This window comes from Myiozetetes cayanensis, unplaced genomic scaffold, assembly GCF_022539395.1.
Source record: "Myiozetetes cayanensis isolate MyiCay16 unplaced genomic scaffold, myiCay2020 scf9, whole genome shotgun sequence".
Taxonomy (NCBI): Eukaryota; Metazoa; Chordata; class Aves; order Passeriformes; family Tyrannidae; genus Myiozetetes; species Myiozetetes cayanensis.
In genome coordinates this window covers 36,894,380-36,907,612 of record NW_026088185.1, presented here as the reverse complement: position 1 = coordinate 36,907,612, position 13,233 = coordinate 36,894,380, and the positions used below count along the sequence as shown (strand labels likewise).

Here is a 13,233-nt window from a genome sequence, read left to right as displayed (position 1 = left end):
ATCTGCACCAGAAGGGGACGTGTAGAGAAGCTCTGCTGTGTTAAATGAGTTAATAAATAATCACTCACGGATGAACGAGCTGACTCAACGCCCAGGAGCTGAGGGAGCCTCGTGCCCTCCCTGGCACTGCCCCTGCACCCGCCTGACCCCACTTTGGGCACACCAAGCACACTGGTTTTGGCAGAGGAGCTTTCTTGCCACTTCAAACCACGCTGAGATGGCCTGGGCCCGGCCCAGCCCAGCCCTGAAGGCAAAAAAATGGGAACACAAGGCATGAAATGGAGGCAAGAACTGAACCACAGCAGTCAGTTTGGGCTTGGCTGCCTTGACATTACAACAAGACTCACTGAGCAATTCCCAGCTTGCTGGTGGATGGGCCATAAATTTGTAACACATCTACAGCAAAGACACAACACATATTTCCTGGTCTGACTGACTAATTGGAACACTGCATTACCATCTCCAGCTGCTTTTGCCTCCTTTGTTCTGCTGTATTAATTTACATGGACAGGGGAAGCAGGGACGTGCTCTCAGTCTGCTGCTCTCTTTGGAAGGGGAAACATCCCTCAAATATTTCCTCTTGTGCCACAAACTGTTTTGAAGTGGTTTTAATTTGACAGGAGAGGCACTTGCTAACTCATGCTCCAGTGCTTGTTATTAACTGTGTCACCCTAAGGACTCCTGATTAGTCCTGCACCATTTGGGAAAAAAAAAAAAAAGAGGAGAATTTGCACATAAAGTTACTAAAAAGTTAATAATTAAATCACCTTAGTGAGACTGAAATGAAAGTTGAGGAGAAAGTAAAGAATTAAACCCCAGAAAATTATGGGAGAAGCTAGAGGGGAAAAAAAATTCAAACCCTTATTTTTGCTCCATGAAAAAAAAAAAAATATGCAGAGCATTAAAGGAGTTTAAAATGGTTTAACTCCTGGTCATTGAAAGTAACAGGAAAATTTCCCATCAATCAGAATTTAACTTCAGAAAAAGAATTTTATGGACAAGAGTCAAGTTTTCTTTTCCAACCTCAATGATTCTGTGTAAGTTCATCTCAGTGCAGAAGGCAACCCTAAGTCATTCTGAGCACTCCTTCTCTTATTCTTACATTAAAAATAGCATTTTCACCTTCATTTTTTTCATGTTACTCAACAAAGAGCACGGGAGAAGCATTCCTACAGCAGAGAAGGCTGCAAGTCACCATCAAAAGGTGATTGAAAGTAGAAAGGTGACTCTAAATAGAGACAAAGTTAGGGAGAGAATTTTCACAATGAGCTTAAAAACCTTCCAGTAGCTCAAGAATGCAACAAACTTATTATGTTGCTAAAAAATTGAAGCAAACAAGCAAAGAACAAAACTGAACCAGTTTTCCATCAACCAGATTAGCACCTGGGCAAGGAAATACAGCTGAAATTCATTTTTTTGGGGATGTCAGAGCTTCTCCATAAATTTGGGGTCCAAAGAAAAGTGAGACGAGATGCTCTGGACCGAAAAATTCTGCATTTACCTCCGGCTGAACCACCCCAGGATCTCTTAAATCTGATTTTCCAAGTGAATCCCGGGCTCTCCACACGAGAATCCTCCCCCTGCTGCATCCCAGCACTGTTTGATGGAAGGGGACTGAGGCAGGTGATGTGAGCAAGGAAGGTTTTTAGCACTCCAGATTAATTGTCTTTGCTCAGTGGTCATTAATCATGGTACCCCTGAAAGGAGGTAAGAGCTCAAATATTTTTCTAAACGGACAGAAAGTCGGCTTGGTTGTGTTTTATCTTCTGTAATCCCTTCCTATCTCCCTTTCATCAAAAGATTGGGACAGTTTTCCAGCAAAATAAAGCGATTTCTAGGACTTCTAACATGATGCTTCTCACAGGAAACGAATAACAATTTAAGGTGGGCTTTTAAAAATTCAAATTATAGAATGGTTTGGGTTGGAAGGGAGCTTAAAGTTCATCTAATTCCAAGCCCCCTGCCATGGGCAGGGACACTTTGCACTAGACCAGGTTGCTCCAAGCCCCAAATTAACTCTTGAAAGCCCTTTTTGCTGCCTTTTATAATTGACAAATCAGCAATGTTACACTTAAAACACCCACTGAATATATACCCAGTATGTTCTATCCCCCCCAGAGACACCAAGGGGAAAGCAGAGATGCCTAATTCACTCACAGTCTTGGAAACCACCTGTAATTGTGTCAGTGAGAGCAAACTTTTAGAGCTGATGGAATACCTGACTTCTAAAATCAGAACACTCTGGGCAGTCAGGCAGAAAATCTTACAAATTGCCACCTCAAAGGGTATCCCAAGCAGACCCTCACACCATTGCCTGAGGAGCAGTTCAGGGAAAGATTGTTATCGAGGCTTTCCCCAGCCTGGTTTAAAGTGAATTTTATTTTTTATTTTATTTTAATTTCTATTTATTTCTATAGGCTGGGGGTAGCCCTGATGATTTCCCTGAGCTCCCAAAGAGCCCCACTGCCTTTTCAGTGCCCATTTGATGCCCTGCCCAAGCTGCCACCCTGGCTGGGGACTCCGGGCAGAAGAAGAGTTGAAAGAGGCCACGGAGTCGGAAAAATCCTGGTCGAGGAGTAGCTGGAAGCTCCACTAATTTACTCCTTGCAGGAGCATCCTCTGGCCTCAAGGCTTTGTGGAAAGGAAGGGGAGAAGGGAGAAGGAAAGGGAAAGGGAAAGGGAAAGGGAAAGGGGAAAGGGAAAGGGAAAGGGAAAGGGGAAAGGGAAAGGGGAAAGGGAAAGGGGAAAGGGGAGAGAGGGGAAAGGGAAAGGGGAAAGGGAAGGGGAAAGGGAAAGGGGAAGGGAAAGGGGAAAGGGAAGAGGGAAAGGGGAAGGGAAGGGGAAAGGAAAGGAAAGGGGAAGGGAAAGGGGGAAGAGGAAAGGGGAAAGGGGAAGGGGAAGGGAAGGGAAAGGGGAAGGGAAAGGAGGAAAGGGAAGGGAAGAGGGAAGGGGGAAAGGGAAGGAAGGGAAAGGGGAAAGGGGAAGAGGGAAAGGGGAAAGGAAAGGGGAAAGGAAGGGAAAGGGAAAGGGAAGAGGAAGGGAAGGGAAAGGGGAAAGGGAAAAGGGAAAAGGGAAAAGGGAAAAGGGAAAAGGAAAGAGGGAAAAGGAAAGGGAAAAGGGGAAAGGGAAAAGGGAAAGGAAGGTGGAGGGAGCAGGAGGGTGGATGGACTGAAGTGAGGAGGGGGGGAAAGAAGGAATTGGAGAGCAGGGAAAGCGGAGAGGATCTTTTTGGCAGCACTGAGCCTTTAACTCACCTCACCTACACACATTTTCACCTGTCACTCTCTGGTCGTGCTGGGGGATTTTTTTTTTCCCCTGATTTTTTTTTTTAATGGATCAGTTTCCTTACCGAGCCCATACCTGCAGAGCTGGCACATGGATGGGGAAAAAGCGACAATCCCTGAGCCACAACACCTGGGAAACACAATATTAATGGTAAGAAATCATTACCTGCCCCAGACAAATGCTTAAAAATCCCATTTAGGGTGGGTGTGTCCTCTGACAGACCAGGTAAAAGAGTTAAAAATAGAATTTTCAATTTTTTTTTTTTTAATTTCCTCCTTTAAAATTACCCCAAGAAAATGAAAGCCAATAATAATTGTTAGCAACTCCTTTTCAGCCCCAAAGCATCCCTAAGAGAAGGGGGGATGGGGGGGGGGCTCATTACACGGCATCTGATAAGTCCTTGGCACAGTTTAATGATAAACAATGGGACTCTGTCTGGAATCAATGTCCTCCCTGCATTTGCAATTTTCCCAGCAGGAACAAAAAAAAAAAGCAAGCAGGGTGGCTAATTTAATGGCCCAGAGCCAAGTGGAATTACGGGATACCCAACACCTGTAGGTCACACTCTTTGTGCCTGAACCACATCAAGCATAAGGACCCCTCTTTTCCCACTCACATAAATCCCATTTTCGTTTGAAGCACGTTTTTTTAATTGGCTGTTATTCGGGACAACTCGGGGAGGGTGGGGGTGGTTTATTTAGAGCCCAGGAGAGTATAATGAGGACTCGGGAACAATTGTTTCCTTTCGTGCCATGAAAAGACGCCGCATCCTTGTTTTCCTGGGAAGTAAAACAGGGGCGTGTAATGCTCACTTCAGGCTGGGAGAAAAAACCTCCACATCAAAATAAACAACCCCCTCCACATCAAAATAAACAAACCCCTCCACATCAAAATAAACAACCCCTCCACATCAAAATAAACAACAAGCACATGGTTTTAACATCGGTTCCTGACACTTCAAGAGAGGAGAAACTCCTCAGATTAAAAAGAACATGAAAAAGTCCTCGGAGGAGAGTTTTAATCCCTGGGGAAAAGGCTGCTTTGGGTTGGAAATGTGGAACCAGGGTTTGATGTAGACAAGTGAAGAAGGAAGGGCAGGGGGAGGAGAATTACCCAGCAAAAGGAGTCCGTGCTTGGTTGGGTTTTCAAGTGATGGAAGCACCAGTGATGTAAAACACGCTGAGATTAACAGGAATCTAAAACAAAACATCAGCAGATGCAAGTGGGGTTGTGCTGGGACAGTTTTATATATATATATATTTTTAGTAGCTCAGAAGGTGCAATGCTTTGGATTTATGACCCAAACAGTGCTGAAAACACAGATTTTTCAGCTGTTGCTGAGCAGTGCTTACAGAATTTTTCTAACAGTAAGTGGGACTGGGGGTGCACAAGAATTTCGGGGCGGGGGAACAGCCTGGAGAACTGATTCCAACAGACCAAAGGGATATTCCAGATCACATGGCATCATGCTCAGCATATAAAATGGGGGAAGAAAAGGGAGGGGGAGATGTTCAAAGTGATGGTGTTTGTCTTCCCAAGTCAGCTTTGGGTGTGATGGAGCCCTGCTCTCCTGGAGAAGCAGCAAATAAATCCCTTATTTTACTTTGCTTAATAATTCCTTACATAAAACATGCACTTCAGGACTTGGAAAATACTATTTTCAGCACAGGGGGGTGACTGGTGGACCAGGAAAAGTGCAAGTCATCTGTCATTTCCCAGAAGGGAGAAGGATCTCCTTTTTGTCCCATGCACATATAATTTAAGAAACTACAGGGTGCATCAGCTGCTCAGCTCTGCAGAGATTCCCAGCACCAGGATTGTCCCTGTGATCACAGCCTTGGACTTGGACAAGCTGCCAGACCCAACCAGCATCATCACTCCCATACATTTCCCAGATCGCCAAGTTGTTGGTTTTTTTTACTCTTCAGCAACCTGAAAACAGTGAGAAAATGCAGGGCAAAAAGGCTGAGTGTGGATTTAAGCAACACTTCAGACCAGTGTCACCTACTTCTCCACGGCTTTGCCAACCCCCTTGATGTTCTCTGAGTGGAGCTAAACAAGAACAGAGCACCAGAGATCAGAATTTGATTGATTTTGATTTCTGTGTCCCAACTCCACTTCAAACGGGGTCTGAAGCCTTGCACTTGCTGCAGGTTAATTTAAAAAGAAGGTTCCAGCACGAGATGTCTCTTTAATTTCACAGTCTCCATCCAGACACTTGCTGAGGCCCCTTCACCCCTGGCAAGCCCCAGGGAAACCTCCTGGTCCCCACTTGGCACGAAAATTAATTCCACTACAAACACGTCCCCACTCTATTACAGAATAAAAATGTATTAGAATTTAATCTCTGCTAAGGATTTGCTACACATTCAAAATAGAAAGGTTGTTGTTTTGGTGGTTTGGGATTTTTTTTCCCTCCTCAAATTAAAAAATAAGCAGGCATGAATTTAAAACGCTTTGATTGCCCCGATCTGCTTCCATGTCCATAATACAAATTAAGGCGTGGAATTCACAAATAACAGCCCAAAAAAACCCGTGCAAAATACTTCCAGTGCTGCCTTGTAAGAGGCCACAGGGAATTTGGTGACAAGGGGCAGCAGTTCAGGCAGAACACTGGGTGTCAAACAAAGGGTTAAACAAAAAAGCACTTGGCTTTCTTCTAGATGGGTATAAATAAGTACCAGAAAACCATATTAAAGAAAAATTATTCAAAAAGAAGAGGATGGTCATGTAAGAACCAGGTATTCTAATTTGTTTTTCCTAAGCAAGCTCAGCATAACATCAAATAAAGAAAAAAAAACCAACTCAAATCCATTCCACTATGCAGTTTGCACAAATCAAAGCACTTCTGCCACCACAGGTACCCCCTAAAGGAACAGCTACAGTCTATTAACAGGCCACCAAACTCTGCCAAAACTGCACAGAAACTTCCAAAAACCCCCACAGAGAAGCTGCTGCTCTGTGGTTACATCACCAGCCCTCTCGTTCTGGGCACACGAGGCCTTGAGCTGCTTCTGACACGACATAAAAATAAATAAGTGAAGATTCCTTCTCTTTTCCCATTATCCAGTGATGATTCTGGTAATGAATTCCTCATCTTGGCATTAGAGGCAGCAATTGAATTTATTCCAACCACACAGTTGTTCCCTCGTGCTTTTTTTAAAAGAGAAAATATACAGAGTATATGATTTATGTCCCCTGTGCTGTCTCTTCTGTCAACTCTCCTCTCCCACTGCTGCACTACCATTTGCAAATATTGCCTCTTGCTGTTAAAAAAAAAAAAAAGGAACAAACCCCAAGTTCAGTCCATATTTTATTGCTAGACCTGCTGACAAGTCTAAAAGCTGCATCTCATGTCACAGGGCTCAGCCTTTTTAACTCTGTTTCCATGTCAGGAGCTTAATGAGCAGAAATCCCAAGGAGAACTCCAAAGAAGATCAATGTCATTCAACAGAACCTCTCCTTTTGCCTTTTTTTTCTTTTAAACATGTGCATTCCTGAGAAGACAATGATGACAGATTGAATGTCAAAACCTTTTAAACATTTTTCTAACCTTTGAATTTTTATTTTTTTTTTTAACCTCTTAAAAATAAGCTTTGCTGCCTTGAGCTTACACAACGTGAAAGCCAAACCTTTAATAAAAGGTACACTTGGCCTTCCTCTGATGCTAATTTAGCAACTATTTATTTCTTCCACGGGTCTAATCACATTTTATTGTTAGAAACACCTTCCTTTATTATGTTAAGGTAAACATTAAGGTGTTTTATTGTGGTAATTTCTTTCAGATAGCAAATACGGTGCTGACACGATTCGAGTTAAAAGCGCAGGAAGCCGTAACTCTGCAATTCCTTTCCCAGCATCACTCCTGGCTGCTTATTTACTTTTGGAAAATCCCTGCCCCAGTCTGAGCCTTGGTCTGCACTCCTTTATAAACCCACAGATGAGCCGTGGAAAATGTAACCCAACCCAAACAACCCCTCGCTGCTTTTCCACGGGACCGATTTCTCAAGACTGAGTGGGAAAGAGGATCTCAAGGTTTTGAGTTGTTACAAGTCTGAGCAATTAAATCCGATACAAAAACACATTAATACACGGACTAAGAGTTTCTGAGGCGAGGAAAGATTAATAACCCTGGTATTTAACATCCTAATATAGCTACAGGCACAGTGAGTTTTCATGTCTGGTGCACTGGGGGGTATCGCACTGCACGACACACATTCACAGCCTCAGGCTTTGCTATTAAAATAGAAAACAAAAATTCCAGCTTTCTAAACCACTGGTCACTGCAACGACAGGTCAATCCTCCAGCAGAGAAAGATATCCGGGTGTTTCATTCACAGGATGTGAAAACGCAGCCAAGCACAACCCGCCAATCCTTCAAATTTAAGTCCTTTTTCACAAACACAGAGGGACAAGAAAAGCCTTAAACCAAACTCCAGTGGAGTCCTAGACATAAATCCACCATCAGAAATCACTTCTGTGATTGGACACTGGAGAGTTGGGCTGATTTTGATGGGATGGGTTGACACCATTCTTTTTTTTACTGACATTAACCAGCAAAGTTTTCCAAGCACCCGATTTTATATCCACCAAAGCAACTTGGGTTTTAAAAAACAAATTGGAAAAAAAAAAAAAAAAATCACAGTTACAAAGAAGTGCAAACTTCCCATTCACCCTCACAGCTGCTACCAGGAATCCCCATGCTCCTCAAAGTTTTCCATTCTGTAATCCCACGAAATTTAGCTTTCAGGCACGCCCAGGTTTGACAGGCCTGAGCAGCTTTCCACCCTATCTTCCACCTTAGGCTCACACTTGTATTCACAAGCCCTTCTTGAGGGCTTCCTCCGAAGGGGTTTGCTCCAGATGGCACCCAGAGCAGATTCCATCACTCCTGGGGAGGGGATAATTGGTGGTAGGGGCTGTGCCCCTCGTGGGAGCTCTGTTCAACGGGGGTCAGGCAACACTTTGGCTCAGATGTGGGAAATCTGGGTGAATTCCTGCTGAGATTCAGACCATGGGCCCTCCAAGAGAGTGTTCTATCAACCTGTGGGTTCATTTCTAGGGGAAAGCCCTTGATCTCTCTTGTGGAAACTGATACAGCCTTGCAGGGAACATCAAAGGTCCATCCTGCAGACAGGAAGACCAAACACACACAGGGAGAAGCTGCAAACACACACAGGGAAACTACACACAAACACAGGGAGAAACTACACACAGAGGGAAAAACTACACCCAGAGGGAGAAAAACTCCACACACACAGAGAAAAACTCCACACACACACAGGGAAAAACTCCACACACACACAGGGAAAAACTCCACACACACACAGGGAAAAAATCCACACACACAGAGAAAAAATCCACACACACAGAGGGAAAAAATCCACACACACACACAGGGAAAAACTTCACACACACACACAGGGAAACTAAACACACACACAGGGAGAAACTCCACACACACACACAGAGCACAGAATCACCGGGGAGGAGGAAAACCTGCATTCCAGGCTTTGTTTCCCTTATCAACTCCTCTATCCAATGACTTTGGCATATAAAACATCTGCAGTCTCAGTGAAGATAAACTGCCTCTGGTAAACCAGAATAAAGCTCCGTATTTCTAAGAGAGTCCTGCTTTAAAAACCTGTATTTCCCCATCCTCCCTCTCCTGCATAGCCCCAGGCAGCTTCCCACAGGTAGAATGGAGCCCTTGACAGCTGGCTGTGAATTCCCTGTTATTAGTAAAGCACACAAACCACCGATGTTAGAGCTCCATGTGGCATTTCCTGGATTTCAGTGCTGTTCTAAGGGCTATTTTCAAAACCTGTCAGAGTTTTCAGGGATTTAGACACATGGCAAAGCTGTACAATCGATGTCTATTAGAGCAGACTGTGGAAACCATGCAGGAAAAAATGCATTTCTCCAAATGAGTTGAGGCACTTCTGAGTATTGGTGATAGTGATTAACAATTAACCCTCTTCCAAGCAGACTCAGAAGTTGATTAACTGCTGCATCCTTTACACAAAGGAAAGAATTCAGTTAAAGAAACCCAAATAAGCAGAGTTTAAAATTCTCCCTGAAGAAAAACAACCCATTTGCAGGAGCACAGTTACTAGAAGAGCTCTGGAGGGATTTCCCCTTACCTACTTCTTCAAAGAACATGCACTTTCTGTGAATGTATCCCCACTACAAACCACCGTTTTAGGTGTATACACATTACAAGCATCTTCCCGCAGTAGTAAAATGAGTAAACCCGAAACTTTTCAAAGCAACTTTATTGCTCCTTTTATAGATTTCCCTGGCCCTTTGATGAGCTGCCATTCCAGAAGGCAATCTCAGCTTCAGACCTTTCTTGCTGCTACTGCTCACGTCAACCCCACCCATTTCCAGGTTGTCTGTGGGAACTGCATGTGCTGGGAATGGGCCAGGGCATCTCCCAGCAGAATTCCTCACAGCCAGGGTGCCAAATCCCACACAGCATCCCAGGCACTTCGTTCAGCACGTGCATCTCAGCACCAAGACCATTCTGGAGAGAAACAAAGTGTGATGTAAGACACAGAGGGAGAAGCTGGCGAGGAAATGGTGTTCTCGAAAACCCAGGCTCACCAACAGCCCTTTCTTAAGAGGTCTGGAATAAGGACTGGAATTGCTGAAGGTGGAAAAGTCCTCTAAGATCTTTGAGTCCAACCATCCCCCAGCACTGCCAAGGCCACCCACTGACCCACGTCCCCAGGTGACACAACCACACGGCTTTGGAATCCCTCCAGGGATGGAGACTCCACCACTGCCCTGGGAAAACCTATTCCAGGGCTTTCCATGTCGAAATTTTCCTTAATATCCAACCTGGCACAGCTGGAGCCGTTCCCTCTCCTCCTGTCCCTGTTCTCTGGGAGCAGAGCCCGAACCCCCCCGGCTCCCCCCTCCTTTCAGGGATTGCAGAGCCAGAAGGTCCCCCTGAGCCTCCTTTTCTCCAGGATGAGCCCCCCCAGCTCCCTCAGCTGCTCCTCACAAGATCTGTGCTTTTTTAATTGTTTTATCTCATATTAATAGAGAAATAAATGAAGCTTAAGTCAGGCTGGCTGAAGTGCCAGAAGAGCTGAATGTGCCTCCTCCCAGCAAGGCAGTAGCTCCAAACAAGTAAATTCCCTGCAGGTGGAAACCTCCAGTTTCCAGTGGGTCAGAATCCAGTGGCCACCTTTAAAAACAATCACCCTATTATAGCCATCCCATGGGAGGGAGCATTCTTCACCCAGGGATTATGGAACAGCTCCCAGTCCAGCTGTTTCTGCCCTGTCTGGAAATCAAGTGCTGAGGCTGCCCAAAGAAATGTAAATCTTATGCACAGTCTGAATCAAATTATCTGGCAGAGCACATGAGGAAGAGATCAAAAAAAGCTACAACCAAGCAGAGAGATGAAAATGAAAGACACTTGCCCCAATCCACACAATTCCTACTCCTGCCATTGTTTGGGGGATTAATCAAATGCTCCAGGTGTTCCTAACAAAGTTCTTGATTTAAATGCCCAGTCTCAACTGGGAAAACATAAGAACTTTATCCCCCAAAAGGTTACCTAGAAACTCAGCTGCAAGTATTATTATTTTTCAGGTTTGTTCTACACCTTTAAGTCAACAGAGCTAAAAGCAGCCACTAATTGTTCTGCAGAGCAATTCTGCAGTGGTGGAGGATAACCCCCTCACCTGCCTAGCTAATTTAATTGCTACTAATTCATTTCATAACAAGTTTAATACTAGTTTCCATATAAATTTCATACAGTTTCTACACACACATACACATATATACACTGTGATTTCTCTGGTAGAATAAGCAGCACTAAAACACGATGACCCTGATGGCAAACCCCAAATGCTCCAGCTCAAATATCACTTTTAACCTGATAAACTTTAGGGAGAATTGAAGAAGATTTACACTAATAGCCCAGATTAGGGTAGTGCTTGAAATAAATTCTACTTTCCCTTGATAACTAAGAAACAGGAACAACAGTCAAAGAGATGTCCTGTGGCTGCTTTTAGCTCTGTTGACTTAAAAGTGCAGAAACTGCCAAGTTTCAGGTTTCATGTCTTGCATATGTCCAGACATGTGGTTTAACACATTTACCAGAGCAGCCTCAACCACCGAAGCCTTTTTTTCTGGAAGCACTGCAGGGAAACAGGGCAGTGCAGAGCAAGAAGGCCAATCCTCACCTTCCCACCTACAGTGGATTATTTTGAGAAACTTTTAATAAACTGATAACATTCCTCACAGCAAAGCAAGCTCCCCTCGGAGCCAGAGACAATGAAAAAAAAAAATAAAGCACAAAGCAGATTAATTTAAATGTGAATTGTATCATCAACCCCTCACCTGTGAGCACTCACGGGGAGACAGTCCATGATCTTATCTAGGGGTGGTTAACCACAGGCAAGGTTGTAAACATGGGTTGAACTAGTTGAGAGAACATTCTGACAACTCAGAGCAGATCTTTATTTTGGCAGCTAAGCACCCAGGCAAAGATTCCTTTGCAGTTCCACGTTCTTCTTGCAGGAGTTCACCACTCAGCAATTGCTTTGGGTGGTCAAACTACCACAAAGCCACACAGAGAAGTGTGCCTTTAATAAACACATCACTTTCTAGCTACCTGGGAATTTGCTGACAGTAAAAAAGGGTTTATATCCACACAGAATGAAGGAAACCTTCTGTGGGAAGAGTGGTGCAAACTGGACTTTCACATGGGCACTGAAGCAATGCCACGTTTTTGGCAATACCGAAAGAAGATGGGAATGTGGCTTTAACCACCCCCCAAACCTTAGAAATAACAAGAGGGTTAACTTATCTGTACTTTGAAAGGACAAAAGTCTTCCAGCATACATAGAACTCCACAGCTAAAATACCCATGTAAAATATTAACATAATTAATAAAATATTTTAAAGCAATTTAGGAATCATATGACAGCACAAGTCTATCAGCTCTATTTATTTTCCTGAGTGCACATCCAGACAGAGCCTGAAAGATCCTGGATTCTTATTTTGATCAGGTCTTTGTAGCCTTCCCTGTGGAATCACCATGTTCTCATGGTGTCCAAGAGTTTGAATTCCAGGCACCAACTGCCAGGTTTCACGGATTTAATGGCCATGGGACCATTTCCCTGATAATGGAGTGAATCCTCAGAGTGAATCCTTCCCAAGACTTCCAGGCCTTCAGGTCAATCCTAAAAAAACCCCACATTTTTTGGCCCCCTCATTTCTGAATGCTGAAGTCAGAGCAGTCCCCAGAAATAATGCAAGGCCGCCCAAAGCAAAGAAAGGAGAGGAAATGTTTCCTCCTCCCTCTGCCCTGCCCAAAACTACCCCACCTGCATCTCTGGGACTATCAGGGTTGTGCACAATTCATCCACTCAGCCTTCAAAATCCCAGGATCTGTCCCTAATTGTCCTTCCTCTGGCATGACAGTGGGATACAAAGAGTGTTCATTAATAAATTCGTGTGTCCAATGGCATTTTCCAGTATTTGGACATTTTTTTTTTTCTTTTCCAAGACAGAACAACCTTTAAAACCAGCTAAGAGTGGCCCTGTTCCATTTTGATTCCCTGGACCTTCTCTCATTATATTTCTGTATGGATTTGTTCAAAAGATCTGCCACCTGCTTAAAAACCTGACCCCTTCTGCAGCTCTTGGAGCATTTTTTCCCTTGAATTGAGGCATCAGAAGAGCTGTGCTTTTGCCCTGTGCTTTTCCAAAAAGAAGTGAAAACACATCTTCTTCCAATCCAAGGGTAGTTTTGTCATCCAGCTTTTCAGGAGGCAGCATCCCACCCTACAGCTGCAATTCCCAAAGGCTTTAAAGGTCTGATTTTGCAAGGAAGGGATGGGATTTGGTGGTTTGGAAATCCAAGAGCAGCCAAAACACCAAAACAAGAGGTCCGGGGGGGGATCAATTGTTATGGGATGTCTGACA

The 13,233-nt window shown here is 44.1% G+C and overlaps 1 protein-coding gene across 5 annotated transcripts in view; it reads right to left on the bottom strand.

Moving 5' to 3' along the window:
* LYPD6B (LY6/PLAUR domain containing 6B) overlaps positions 1-13,233 on the bottom strand; it is a 47,749-nt gene that overhangs the window by 24,292 nt on the left and 10,224 nt on the right. The window contains exon 1 of one of the 5 annotated variants that reach the window (XM_050339720.1): positions 3,361-3,415. The exons of 3 other annotated variants lie outside the window; for them this stretch is intronic. The gene's annotated coding sequence lies outside the window, so the exon portion shown is untranslated. Of the gene's footprint in view, positions 1-3,349; positions 3,416-13,233 lie in introns of those variants that run through there. One more of the 5 variants, XM_050339722.1, reaches the window with a different exon arrangement.